General features: G+C 46.4%; 1 protein-coding gene across 1 annotated transcript in view; it reads right to left on the bottom strand.

Annotated features, from left to right (window-relative positions):
* Window positions 1–13,537, bottom strand: part of Zbtb46 (zinc finger and BTB domain containing 46) — a 68,491-nt gene that overhangs the window by 10,385 nt on the left and 44,569 nt on the right. The gene's annotated exons all lie outside the window — the stretch shown is intronic.

Raw genomic sequence — 13,537 nt, 5'->3', positions numbered from 1 at the left:
ACCGGGACAGAGACAGGATAAGCAGGTTTGCTGTACACAGGTACTGAAGATGACGTCGATGGGCACTTTCAGGATCATCAGCCACGAACAGTCCTGTGTGTGGTCCTCATCGAGTGACAATTTCCAAACTACTTTATTTGTGAAATACCTCATTAATGGAACAAAATGGTTATGCTTCATTTTTCCATTTATAAATGTACTAGGATTGTCACTTTTTGTATTAAAATAACAAAAATTTAAAAACAGACATATTCAAATTGTTTTCAGAATTTTTAAACATTTGTTGCTACATTTAATTATTTATTTGGGGGCATGCCTGGGACAGGTGGATGACAACTAGATACAGGAGTTGGTTCTTGCCTTCTACTGTGTGGGCTTGGTGGTGAGTGTCTTCACTTGCTGAGTCATCTTGTTTTAATCTTATGGGAAGCCTCCATAACTTAAGAATCATCTGCAGCCTACTCAGAGCATCCCCACAAGCCAAGCGAGTCAGCCCCAGAGGCAGTGAATGGCGGCTCGGCTCCTGCTTGTGTCTGTCGAGTTATCCGATCATGATTGGCTGGATTCGGTCAACATCAGCCTGGGGAAGTGCGGCTGGTTCTTGTTTGTTGCAGCACAGTGTTCCTTTGTGTGACCTAGTCACAGCAAGCCCCTTTCTGCAGACTCATCTGGCTTAGGAAGCAGTGGTGCTGACAGGGGACCTGCATGTGCCTTGGTGGTCAGGAACTCTTATCTCTCTTGGGCACCAAAAGAAGGAAATAGACCACGCACTAAAGGCTAAGCAGCTTTTCCAAAGTTTACAACCTAACTCAAGTTACTTTTGGTGCACGGCGAGGAGGACACAGAATTTTTCTTCTGGGTGGATTTCCAGTTCTCTCAGGACCATGTGTCAGGCACAGGCACTCATCCATGTGCCCCAGTCTCTGCTGCAGCAATTCTGAACAGCTGGTACACTGCCAGCCTGCACCAAGTTCTCCTCACTTCCCACCAACCATGGCCTCTATTTTCTGTATTCGAAGCTTTGATACAGTGAACCCTGGAGAGATGGCTACTTCCAGGCCTGGTCATTCTGGGTATGCCTATAAAAGAACATCTGGATTGGGCTGAGGTAGGAAGATGCACCCTAAGTGTCTGCAGCATCATTCCATGGGCTGGGGTTCTAGACTGCAAAAAAGCAAAAGTTCAGCTGAGCACCGGCACCCATCACTCCTTGTCTCCTGACAGCTGGTACAATGGTTGGCTGCCCCTCAAGCTCCTGACACCATGCCTTCTTCTCCATGGTGGGCTAAAATAGGCCCTTCCTTCCTCAGTCTGCTCATCAGGCATTAATCACTGCCATGAGAAAAGCAATGTCCAGAGCAGCCGGGGTTTCACTCCTACCCAGACTCTACAAGACGTCCATGCCTAGGACTACTGCTGCCTGCCCTAGATCCCCAGATCCTATACTCCCTCCCCTACCTGGATCTTCCCATGGAAACCACAGCAAGGTTCTTGCTTCCATTTCCTTCCCTCTGTCTGCCTCCCAAGTGCCTGGTACTTCCCTGTGTGGTTCTGCATGGTGAGACATACCTCCTATTTCTAGGGGTCAGTGAGTATAATAAACTTACTCCTTTAGGGCAGCTATTTCTATGGCTCTATGACTCACCATTACTGACTAAAGCTCAAACACGGGCCCATGTTGTGCAGCAAGTACTCTTACCTACTGAGCCAGCTCTATGTTCATTTTCTGTGCCCTGTTTCATGATACCTTTACTTCCCTGGGGCTACTTTCTTTAAATTTTGTTATTTTTACCTCCTTTTTGACACAAATTAAAAACCTCCCTGTAAGGGTAATTAGCTATAAACAATTTTGGGTGTGGTCTACCGGTTTGATAGGATGTACTTTTAGTATCTATTCACCTGCAATTCTGATAATACTGACACAGAGGCAAGGGCATCCTGATTTGAGGCAAGCCTAGGCTACAAAGAAAACCTTACCTCGAAGCACAAAAACAGATGTGAATAGCACCACACACCTTTAACCTCAGCACTCAGGAGGTGGAGACAAGCAAAGGCCATCCTCAACTACATAGTGAGTCTGACTAAGGTCAGCACGGGATACAGGAGACCTTGTCTCACGACAAGAAATAGACAGAGTGGTCATTCTGCAGTAAAACTTTTGAGGCTGAGGCAGGAAGATCCTGAGTTTGAAATCAACCTGGGCTACTGTTCCAAAACAATAAATAGAAAGAAGGAAGGAGGGAGGGAAAGGGAGAGAGAGAGAGGAGGAAGAGGAGGAAGCGAGGGAGGGAAGGAGGGAGGCAGGGAGGGAGGCAGGGAGGGAGGGAGGGAGGCAGGGAGGGAGGCAGGGAGGGAGAGAGAGTGTTTAGGTGTCTAGTGCCTTACTGCTACTGGACTCCACCCTGTTTGCCTGTAAGCACTTGCTCCAGTCTTGACCTTTGATACTGTATATAGCCCCAGCTGGTCTATGCTGGTAAAACTTTCCTTCTATGGGTTTGGAATATTCTGCACTTGTTGATGTACCGTAGAGTTCCTAATTGTGCTGTTGTAGGTAAACATGTCTGTGAATATACACACAGAATTTAAACAAAACAAAGCTGAATGCAGCACAATAGTAACATCTTGCAACCAGATGGGTTTGTTCCAGGAATTCAAGGTTGATTTAGCACTGAAAATGGTTCAAATCCTCTCCACTCTCACTGAGATTTTCGAGAATGCCAAAAGCCCCAGTCATAACCACATCCTTCTCCCTGTCCCTAGTCCTCCCAACTTCTGATTCCTATGTCTATGAAGCTCAACCCAGGATGGCCCCTTCCATCACCACGCAGGATCCTCCAGCTACAGGTACTTTAAACTACTGTGCAGTACGCTATGTGTTTTCTTGGTGCATCTTTTTCTATCCCTTTGCTTTTAACTTTTCTTTGTCATGTATAAGCTGGGAAAAAAAGGCAGGCAGTACTTTAGTGCCCCCTCCCCTAGCAGTATTATACTAAGTTATTTTTACTTTCTAAACAAAACCAAACCTGAGCAGGCAGGCAGTTCTGATGGCGGAGCACTTGCCTAGCAGGCACAGAACCCTGGGTCCCAGCACCAGCTCTCCATAAACCGGCATGTGGCACACGCTTGCAATAGTGGCTCTTGGAGGTAGAAGCAGAAGGGTCAGGAGTTCAAGTCTTCCTCAGCAACTTAGCAAGTTTAAGGCTAGCCAGGGTCACAGGACACCTTATCTCAAAGATTAATTTTTAAAAGAGTAAATAATTTTTTAAAAGAATACACACCTGTCATCCCAGCACTTGGGAAGTTGAGGCAAAACAATCACATTAAGTCAGGAGTTCAAGGCTAACCTTGGTAAAATTTTGTCTGGTGTATGTATGTGAGCTTGACAAATTTATGAGGGGGAGTATTTAACCCGTTTATATTAATATAAAGGTTTTTTTTTCCTTTGTTGAAATAAGAGTCTTGCCTGCTTTAGCCCAAGTTAGCCTCATTCTTGACACAGCATCCTGAGTGCTGGTACGCAGTCACTAATGCAACCAGGTTCAAGCCACCACGACTTCCTATTTACCCTTCATCTTACCTTTTAATGGGTTATGTATGTGCGTGTGCATACATGAGCATGCGTGTACGTGTGGAGGCTGGAGGACAGCCTCGGCTGCCATCTTCAAAATTACCATCCTCTTTCCTTGAGACAGGGTCTTTCCTTGACCGAGAACTTACCAATTAATCTAGACTGTCTGGCCAGTGAGCCCCAGGGAGCTCGTTTTCTCACCACTGCTGGGGTTACAAGTGCACACACCTGTACTTCCAGCTTTGTACGTGGGTCCTTGTGCTTGGTGCTATCTTTTCAAATATCACTATTTTTCTTCTCCACTAGCCTTTCAGTTCTTTGTGAAAGGCTTAACATGTTCTTACTATTCTTCGTCATTATTCTCTGTGACTATGTAGAGAACGCAAGAACCAGTTAACAACTCAGTCTCTTCAACCTTGTGTTAACATTTTACTCCTTTCAAGTTGAAACACCAAAAATCACAGCCGTCGGGCAGGATGCTCAGTCACCCACCACGTCCACCTCCTCCCCTTCTTCTTTGCATCAGCACCTAGCAGGCTTCTCCCTTCATCTTCTCACCTGGTCTAGGCTGTGCTTCCTGCTTGTCTGGCTCTGCTATCTAATTGGCATGGCCTCCAGATTTTACATGTCCTGAGCACTTCTGGAGGGGAACTCTCCTATACATGAAGGGTATTCTGGGCACATACGTGCAGAGTGGTGATACCTGATCTGTAGTTCTTGTTTTTGGTATTTTTGCCCCTTCATAATGCCCTGAAGACTCACCTCTTTGTCACTGACACAAAACACAGCTACTCTGTGCTCTCTAGTAAATGTACCTGTGACGCCCGTGGAATGGAGGTGTTCCTCCTCAGGGCCTCCTGGCAAGACTGCCCTAGAACTTTGTGCCTGGGGACATCTGGGTTTTTGTGTGTTTCTGTAACTGGATTCTGAAGTTTTTTAGGGGGTGGGGGCACAGCTTTTCAAATGCTTGCTGCCTGGAGGTTAAGTCCGATTCAAACTGATTGCGGTTGAAACTGGAAGCTCAAAGAGTTTTCTCAAAGGTTTTAGCTGAGCATGGTGAGATGGAGGCAGAAGATCAGAAGTTGGAAGTCATCTTCAACTACATAGTAACTTTGAAGCTAATCTGGACTAGGTGAAACCCTATCTCCAAATAAGCAAACAAATAAATAAAATTCCTTTGCAAGAATGTTTTTTTCTTAGTAAGTACACGACAAACTGCAAAATGATCATGGTGAGCGCTACATCACGCATGTAAGACGCAGACTAACTTACAGAGTCAGGGCTCCTGCTACGAGAGTGACGGTAAGTAAAAGCATACCCAATTACTTTTCTAGAAGTAAACATCCAAATTTATGCGAGTGTCTTGTGGCAATTAAGAGTCTAATACAGACAAAGCCAACTTCCCACTGAAACTCTTCAAGAAAGATTGTCACGTGGTGATATAGCTGTTTTTTTGTTTTTTATTTTTAATAAATCCCCAACAGCAATACTTTAATGAAACATTTCAATGAAATCAGATTACAGTGCCCACGAGCCTGTTGGAGAGACTTCACATGCTTGGTGGCTGCCGTTGGAGGAAGGTCACATTAGCAGTACCGGTGATGGGGCCATCTAGTCCATCCCAGTATCTACCATAAAACCACATTTTCAGGTTCGCTGGAGCCTATCCAAATCTGTAAAGGTTTTTTTTTTTTTTTTTTTTTTTTTTTTTTTTAAATCAGCTCTTGGCTAAGAGCATGCTGGTTTCTCCAAGCAGTAGCTCTTCAAATGGGCTCCAGGGACACTTCTCCCCCTGGGCTGCCCAAGCTCTAGGAGCTGTCATGGTGCCAGGAGCTCTCCATCTTCACAGCTTGTTAACTGTCATGAGATTTCACAGCAGGAACAGGCACAGGCAGACCTGTGCACTCACAGTGAGGATCTGTCACCTGATGGGTCATCTCCCCCACCCCCCAAGATGTCTACCCACCCACAGAGGGAACACCTAATTATTCCAGAACCCTTCTGGGTCCACTTGCTAACTGACAAAAGATGAGTCCTTCTCTGGCTTCCTGGCATCCACTATGTTTATAAACACTCGCTCTTAATGTTGAGCTAGTATTAAATTCAACACATTCACGAAAAGACCATCAAGAGCAGATAAAGGGCATTTCTTTCAAAATAAATCAGTTTCCAATAATTCAACATTTGGAGAGATGCAAAGTGCAAGACGTCATGGCTACATTTAGTCCTCAGATCTTCAACGTGGCTGAGTCAGACGTGTAGGCCCCACTCCTCATGGACTGTGGACTGTCTCTGCCTCCTCGTGTCGGCAACCCACGTGGATTCCTCAGCTGGAAGCTGACGTGCACTGTCCCCTGCCCACTGAAAGGGCACTGGTATAATTTTACCTGGAAGCTGACAGAGAACTGGAGACCACTGTCAACACATGCTCTATCTCCTGCACACACTCCCGCCATCAACTGCCTCACACAGTTCTCGCGCTGGGCAGGCTGCAGCAAAGGAATTCGGTAGCAGAGTCTAGAACACTGGAGCCGGGCAGGGCAAATGTGCACACATAATCCAGAGCGTGACCAACGGCGCCTTCTGAGGCGAGCCACAAGCTACCTCTCTGTTCATAGGGACGTCTTCATTTGTAGGCTCCTTAGATGACTTCAGAGCTGTTAGTACCTAAGGCCGCCTGGCACAATTACCCCATGCTGGGCAAAGACATCCAGACCTATGAGAGGGACACTGGCCAAGGAGGTGCTAGATTCTCGCTAGATGCTCCAGCATCCTGTCTGGAGAGAACCAGCTGGAGCCAAGTCCAGCAACAACGGCCCACTCTATCGTCCAGGTCACAAGGTGTCAACCTAGAATCAGAGACAGATGTGTTACAAACCATCAGATGGGAGAAAGTTAGGAAAGATTTTTATAGACAGCATGCGTTCTCATCCCTCACTCACCTGGTCACTGTCCAGATTCTACAAAGACAATCAGTCACTGGCCACCTGGAAAGGAAGGCTGTCATTAATTCCCAAAGAACAGACGCGCAGAAGACAAGCCACCAGCAGAACACTAGCATCGTAGCTACAGCTTTAGAAAGGCCACAGACGAGAGCACCCAGTTAACGTCATAATCCAATGATTGAAGCCACTTTCTTCTCGAAAACTTCTGTGTTTTATTGACGGCAGCAAACAAACTGGCCTCCTATTGGTTGGCAGTAATCCCTGCAGGCTCAGGAACAGGAAAGAGACTCCACCTGGTATCTGTTGGGCCCCAAGAAGTGAGGGGTGAGGACAGACGCTCTTAGGTAGTCAGAAGCTCGCATTAACCTGACACAGACAAAACCCAGCAGAGATGGCCATGCTCCTCAGCTTTAGAGACAGGCGCTAAATGGATCAAATGTCTTCGTTAGAATAAAACCCAGCAAAACAAGATCAGAGAAATCCCTTGTTGTTCTTTGTTTTTCTTGATTTAGGAGATCTCAATGTGTTGCCCAGTCCGGTCTTGAACTTATAAGCCTAAGTAATCTTCCCACCTCAGCTTCTCATGTAGCTCAGAGAAATCTTCAAATTAACCATAAAGCAATTTAGCACACCTCACTGTGGGAGTGAAGCCAACGTCAGTGAAAGTTGATGGAGGGCTGAGCTGAGCATAAGGAGGCCGGAGGCCGGACGGCTCCTAAGATCCTTAGCTGAGGCTGTTCCAAGTCCTCAGTCTGCACTTTGCTCACAGACTGCCCAGGTGTAGCTAGTGGCCCTTGCCTTACCTGGGCTGGGAAGCCGTGCTGACTCCTAGGTTCTGAGCAGAAATAGGGAGAGATGTGTCCACGCTGCGCTAACACCTGCTATAGGCATCTCAGAAGCACTGTCAATGTTCTGGAGGGGTGCAGCTGGCTGGGCCCCAGGGCCAGGGTATGGCTGGAGATGGGCTTTTGGCTGCTTTCACCAGCTGGCCAATTCCAATAGCAGGGGTTCTTGCATGTCACTTGCCTGGAATAGGATCTCATTCTAAGAGCAAAATGAGTCCAACAGAGGAACTGGCATGGAAAGCTGTAACTCACAGCCTCTAGTTCAGAGCCAAGCTCCTGTTAAGAACTCCAAGATGCTCTGGCCTGTGTCTAGCATGTCAAAGTCCCTTGTAGGAAACAGACTAAATTTCCAGATCAACCTAGAATTATGTTAAGGTCCTGGGCTGCTTGTTTAAACACCATACGGAAATAGTCTTTAACAACCCCCAAGTCAAAATAAGCTGCCTGTGTTCTCTGTAGAATACAGAAAGAAGTACATCCAAGTCCAATACTCTGCTGGCTCCAAACTGGTAGGTTTGGAAGGTTGATAGTCATGCCCTTAGGACCTGAAAGGGATATGGAAAATTCACACAGGATATCACACAGTTCTCAGGGGACCTTTCATTGCTGTGCTTGGGGATGTCACTTTGGGATCATCAAAAACAGTGAAAATGGTGGCAGAGTCGGTGGTGTCATTGCCTCTCAGGTCAGCTGGTCTTATTTGCTCATGTAAACCAAACTCGGACTCTTACAGTATTTCTCCAAGGCTCATGGGAGAAAGACAGGTGTCAAGGCCTCAGATTGGTCAATGTGCACCCACAAGCACAACTTGTAAAACAGTCACAGAGTGAGCTACAAATGATTTACTCCCTGGTTTCTGTGTAGTGAATGATGAACATGAAAAGGTAAGTTGTCAGCTTACTGCTGAAAAAGTAACAGGAGAAAATCAAGCCAACCTGAATCAAAAGAAGTAACACAAAGTCCATTTCTGGGGACTGCAGTTACAAGAATGGTATACAGTATGAAACCACCATCCTGTTAATTTAGGCCTACCTATGAAAAGAAGGAAGTTAATTCATTTTTCTAGAATGTTCTAGAACCGTCCAGAGAAAATTTGAGTATTCACTGCTTTGTACTATCTGTACACATGTTTAAAACCTGCAAGAGAAGCTGCAGAAATGGCTCATTGGCTAAGAGTGTGTATTGCACTTCCAGAAGACCTAAGTTCAGTTCCCAGCACCCAGAGTTGCCTGGAGTTACAGCTCCACAGGATCTGGCACCTTCTTTTGGCCTCTGTAAGCACATGGTTCACACATACCCCATACACGCACATGCACACACGCATGCACATGAGCACGAATTAAAAAAAAATATTTATTAAAAAACTTGCAAGTGGGGGGGCTAGAAAGATGGCCCAGAGCACTGACTGCTCTTCCAGAGGTCCAGAGTTCAATTCCAAGCAATCATTTGGTGGCTCACAACCATCTATAATGAGATCTGGTGCCCTCCTCTGGCCTGCAGGGATACATGCTGTCAGAAAACTGTACACATAATAAATTTTTTTAAAAAGTTAAAAAAAAAAAACCCTTGCAAGTGCAGGGTTTGATGGTGCACAATCCAGTGATCCTCGCACTCGTGAGACAGACACAGAAGGACCAGAAGTCTAAGGTTATCCACAGCTACATACCAAGCTTGAAGCCAGCCTGGGCTACATGAGATCCTGCCTCAGAAAACAATAATAAAAGAAAGATCTACAATTTCACTAGGTTCAGTGGTGTGGGATTGTAATTCTAGTGCTCAAGGGAATGTGACAGGAGACCAGAGATCTGTCTGAGTTACATAGTAAACTGGTCAACTTATCAAGAGTCTGACTGTCTCAAAATCAAAGTTAAAAAGGGCTGGAGAGGCCGGGCGGTGGTGGCGCACGCCTTTAATCCCAGCACTCGGGAGGCAGAGGCAGGCGGATCTCTGGGAATTCGAGGCCAGCCTGGTCTACAAGAGCTAGTTCCAGGACAGGCACCAAAGCTACAGAGAAACACTGTCTTGAAAAACCAAAAAAAAAAAAAGGGCTGGAGAGTCTTTCAAGGGCAGAGTGCTTATCTCTCATGTTCAAGGTCAATCCCAGTATGAAACAACAGTAATAAAAATCTTCAACTACAATTTTGAATTTCCATACAAAATTGCCACGATCGCTGGGCGGTGGTGGCGCACGCCTTTAATCCCAGCACTTGGGAGGCAGAGGCAGGCGGATCTCTGTGAGTTCGAGACCAGCCTGGTCTACAAGAGCTAGTTCCAGGACAGGCTCCAAAACCACAGAGAAACCCTGTCTCGAAAAACCAAAAAAAAAAAAAAAAAAAAAAATTGCCATGATCAAACCACATCTCTATCAGTGTGTGAGCAGAGAGAGTCGGGTTGTAGCTAGAACACCAATGCTTCATGTCCTGCACCACAAAACAGCCACCCCACTGCACTGAGGAGCTTCAGGTACTGCAGTGGAGTCTCAGCCCCACCTGACAAAGCTTGGTACCAGCAACGCAGGTGGTGGTTGTGAGTTCCGGGACAGTCGAATCCAGCCAGACACAGCAGCCAGAATCCTGGCACCCTGTTCCAAGGGCCTCTCTGGAGCTCATCAGAATTGAAGCAGAAGCTCTCCCAACAAAGGGAGGGAAAAAATACCCAGCCAAACACTAGGCATTTCTTTTTAAATATATTTGGCATTCCTGGGTATATAGCCCTAAAAAGGCCTCCCACAACAGATTCTCCAACACACCTGCAACTCAAAGAATACATTTCTGGAACTGGAAGGGGAGCTGAGTGCTTAGGCAAGGTGCACAGGCAGTTTGTGGAATAGGGCTGCTCCTCCTGCCTCAGCCACTCATCTCTCCCCAACTTGTAACAACCCAGCCCCAGTTTATTGACGGTAAAATGAAACATGCTGTCCTGTCAGCCACATAACTCCTGAAGGAAAGTCAGCAAAGCTCCAATGTCCCTAATGTTCCCTTCAAGTGTCCAGAGCAAAGATGACATCACAGAGGAATAGACCTCGATCATACGCCACTGCAACCCTTGCTTCTGTTCCACACAAGTTCACGGAGCACAGCGGATGGCTCCTGCACACTTTGTGGATTTGAGGGCACGTGGGTGTTGCCTGCAGAGCCTGCCACCAGCAGAACCAGCACTACCCATCCCTAAACCTTGCCATAACCCCCAAAGCCAACTGTCTTGGGGTATAAGCAGTACTGTCCATCATGGACACTCATGGTGGATCTTGACACAGTGAGACAAACCACACATTTTGGAAAACAAGAATTTATCTGAGCATTTCTATGCTTCATTCTAATGTAGCACAAAACCTGGCAGGCTAACTTAGGATGTTAGGAAATAATGTTTCAAATAACTGACTCATTCTTCCGCATCTACACATAGTCAAAGTTCTATAGTTCACGACCAAACCCCACATCTTGTCACTCAAAAAAAGGGGCAGGATTTCAGTATGTACGTACCCCTGTTAATTCAAACTTATGATCCTTCTGCCTCAATCTCCTCAATTCTGGGAGTACAGGTGATCACCCAGCATGATTCTGTCAACCTCTAACCCTATACACAGAAAATAAAAGGACAAATTTATATGAAAACAGTGAAATATTTAGCATATTAAAAATAAGGATATTAAAACATCGCTGAAATATCAAAATGTCAAACCTAAAAGCTGATTCCATCTGTAAAGGACAGAACAGGAGGAGCCTTGGCAATCTTCGGAAGTACAAGGGATCATACGCTAAACCTCAGAAGTGGTCACAAGGAGGTCTTGCTACCCTATACCACCTCCAAGCTTTATAAGACTGCGAAGTAACTCATACCAAAAGAGAGATCTGAGCAGGAAAACACACACTTACAGCCCCTTCCTAGCCAGGCACTACCTTGGCTTGGCTAAGCTCTAGCACCTCTTAAAGCAAGGAAGTCCTTGCTTTAGGGCCAGGGTCACTCAGACAGCGGGACCGGAAGGGGCTTCCTCAAGCTCCCCAAGGTCACAGTTCTATAGTTCAGAAAGTGAAATCAGCTTTTAAGGCTGGCCATGCCAGCTGACTGTGGACATGACTGCTGTGTGTTCCTAGCACAAACAGCTCATGCCAAAGTGAAGCTAGTAGATACAGAAAGGACAGAAATCCTGTTCTCATTCATATTCTCTCTCTCTCTCTCTCTCTCTCTCTCTCTCTCTCTCTCTGACGTGGTTTCTCTGTAATAGCCCTGGCTCAGGTTGGCCTTGAACTCACAGAGATCCATCTCACGAGTGGATTAAAATTAAAGGTGTGCACCACCAAATTTATTCTTTCTTTTTTTAAAAAAATATTTATTTATTTATTTATTATGTATACAATATTCTGTGTGTATGCCTGAAGGCCAGAAGAGGGCGCCAGACCTCTTTACAGATGGTTGTGAGCCACCATGTGGTTGCTGGGAATTGAACTCAGGACCTTTGGAAGAGCAGGTAATGCTCTTAACCACTGAGCCATCTCTCCAGCCCCACCAAATTTATTCTTAAAGACAAAAAATATCTGGGAAACCAGGGAATAAACAGGAGCTGCTATCCCAGCCCGCCCTGAAAGAGGAGTTTTAGACTACATTGGACACGCATGTCCCATGAGTATGAAGAGTAAGAATAATTCAGATCTCACCTCACCTCCACTGTTCCATGTTATCCACAAAAAGTTGTTGAATTTCAGAACTCCTCTGTTCATGTGAATTCCAGGTACCCCATATCCCCTGCAATCACCTCCACGAACTGTCCCAATACTTTGGGACTTTGAAGAATCCAACAATCCATGCCAATAAATATACTTTGCTCCTGAGACATTTACCACACTTGTTTGTCTAAGCCATGTTCCCTACTTTCAGATGCTGTTTAACAATTACAACAGGTAGTGATTGGCTCCACCCCATTTCCCAGATCTGGGAAACAAGGCCTAAGAGTTTTTGACAGCAAGCCTCATGTGAGTGCATCCTGTTGATGGGGCAGCCTCAGTCTGTCTCCAAGGCCACTTGATAGGTAACTTGGAAATAAAGAGGGCAGACATCATTTTCCACCTTTAGTCTTTATTTGCCATACGCAATTTGCATAACTCCTCAAACCAATACAAAAGCCCAACAAATAATGCTTTGGTGCTCATGGAAACATAACTGTAAATACGGCGACTGGAAACTGTCCTGTAACCCTGTGGCTTGGAGGGTGACCATTCACCACCATACATGTACTCGGGCTTCCTGGAACACGCTACCCCTCATGTTCCCAACTCGGTGTCTCCAGTGTGGGGTGTGCCCCCTTCCTTCCCCACAGAGAGAAAGGTATCAAGTCATTTTCTCACACTCACGGATGAGCACCAGAGAAACAGGAAGTTCTGGAGCTAGGCTGATGCCCAGGGCAGTCACACCTTTCTCCTCGAACAGACGGCTGCTATAGTCAGCATGTACTGGGATAAGGGAAGCAGCCTGTCTTAGGGCTATGGGCTCTGAAGATGTTCATGCCTCTCGTCTCAGCTTGAAGGAGTCAGGGCTGAACCGCAGCTGCCCTTCAGCTACAACATGGCCAGTCGGACAGCAGCTGCCCTTCAGCTACAACATGGCCAGTCGGACAGCAGCTGCCCTTCAGCTACAACATGGCCAGTCGGTCTGTGGTCTGGAATGCGGCAAGACACACTAAGGTCTCAGATGCAGCATCCAACTCCTCTCTGAAAATGCACACGTGACCAGCACTCTCTAACAAGGACAAAGCAAGCTCCACATCCCTGGGTCAGCGGCTCTCTGTGTGTCTCATACACAGAACAAATCCCAGCACAAAGGCTGGGTGGCAGGACCAGCAGAGGGAGCCAGCACCTGTTCCCTAGACACAGACTCTGGCACGAGGCCTGCCACTGGCTCAAAAGGGCTTGTGGTTTTAAGTTCACTAATTGTGTGTACTTTTAAGTTTGGTGGGTTTTAGGCTGAGATCCTTCGAGTTTGAGCACAAAACATTCCAAAACGCACTCGCTGCTTCCTCTGGATACCCAACGACACATACCAAGCATGCTGGTCCCAGAGGACTCAAAGCCAGTCTACCTCCTGAAAGACCTTGAGGTAGCTGGAAAGTAGCTCAACCCCCAGCCGATCTGCCTGACAAACAACCTATAACCTCATCCTTAGTAACCCTGGGTCTGAGAGTTGAA

Source organism: Microtus oregoni, unplaced genomic scaffold (assembly GCF_018167655.1).
Source record: "Microtus oregoni isolate MIOR12 unplaced genomic scaffold, Mior012 000071F_ref0000514, whole genome shotgun sequence".
Classification (NCBI taxonomy): domain Eukaryota; kingdom Metazoa; phylum Chordata; class Mammalia; order Rodentia; family Cricetidae; genus Microtus; species Microtus oregoni.
Note: the sequence above shows the minus strand (reverse complement) of the source record. Positions and strands in the feature narration are given on the sequence as shown.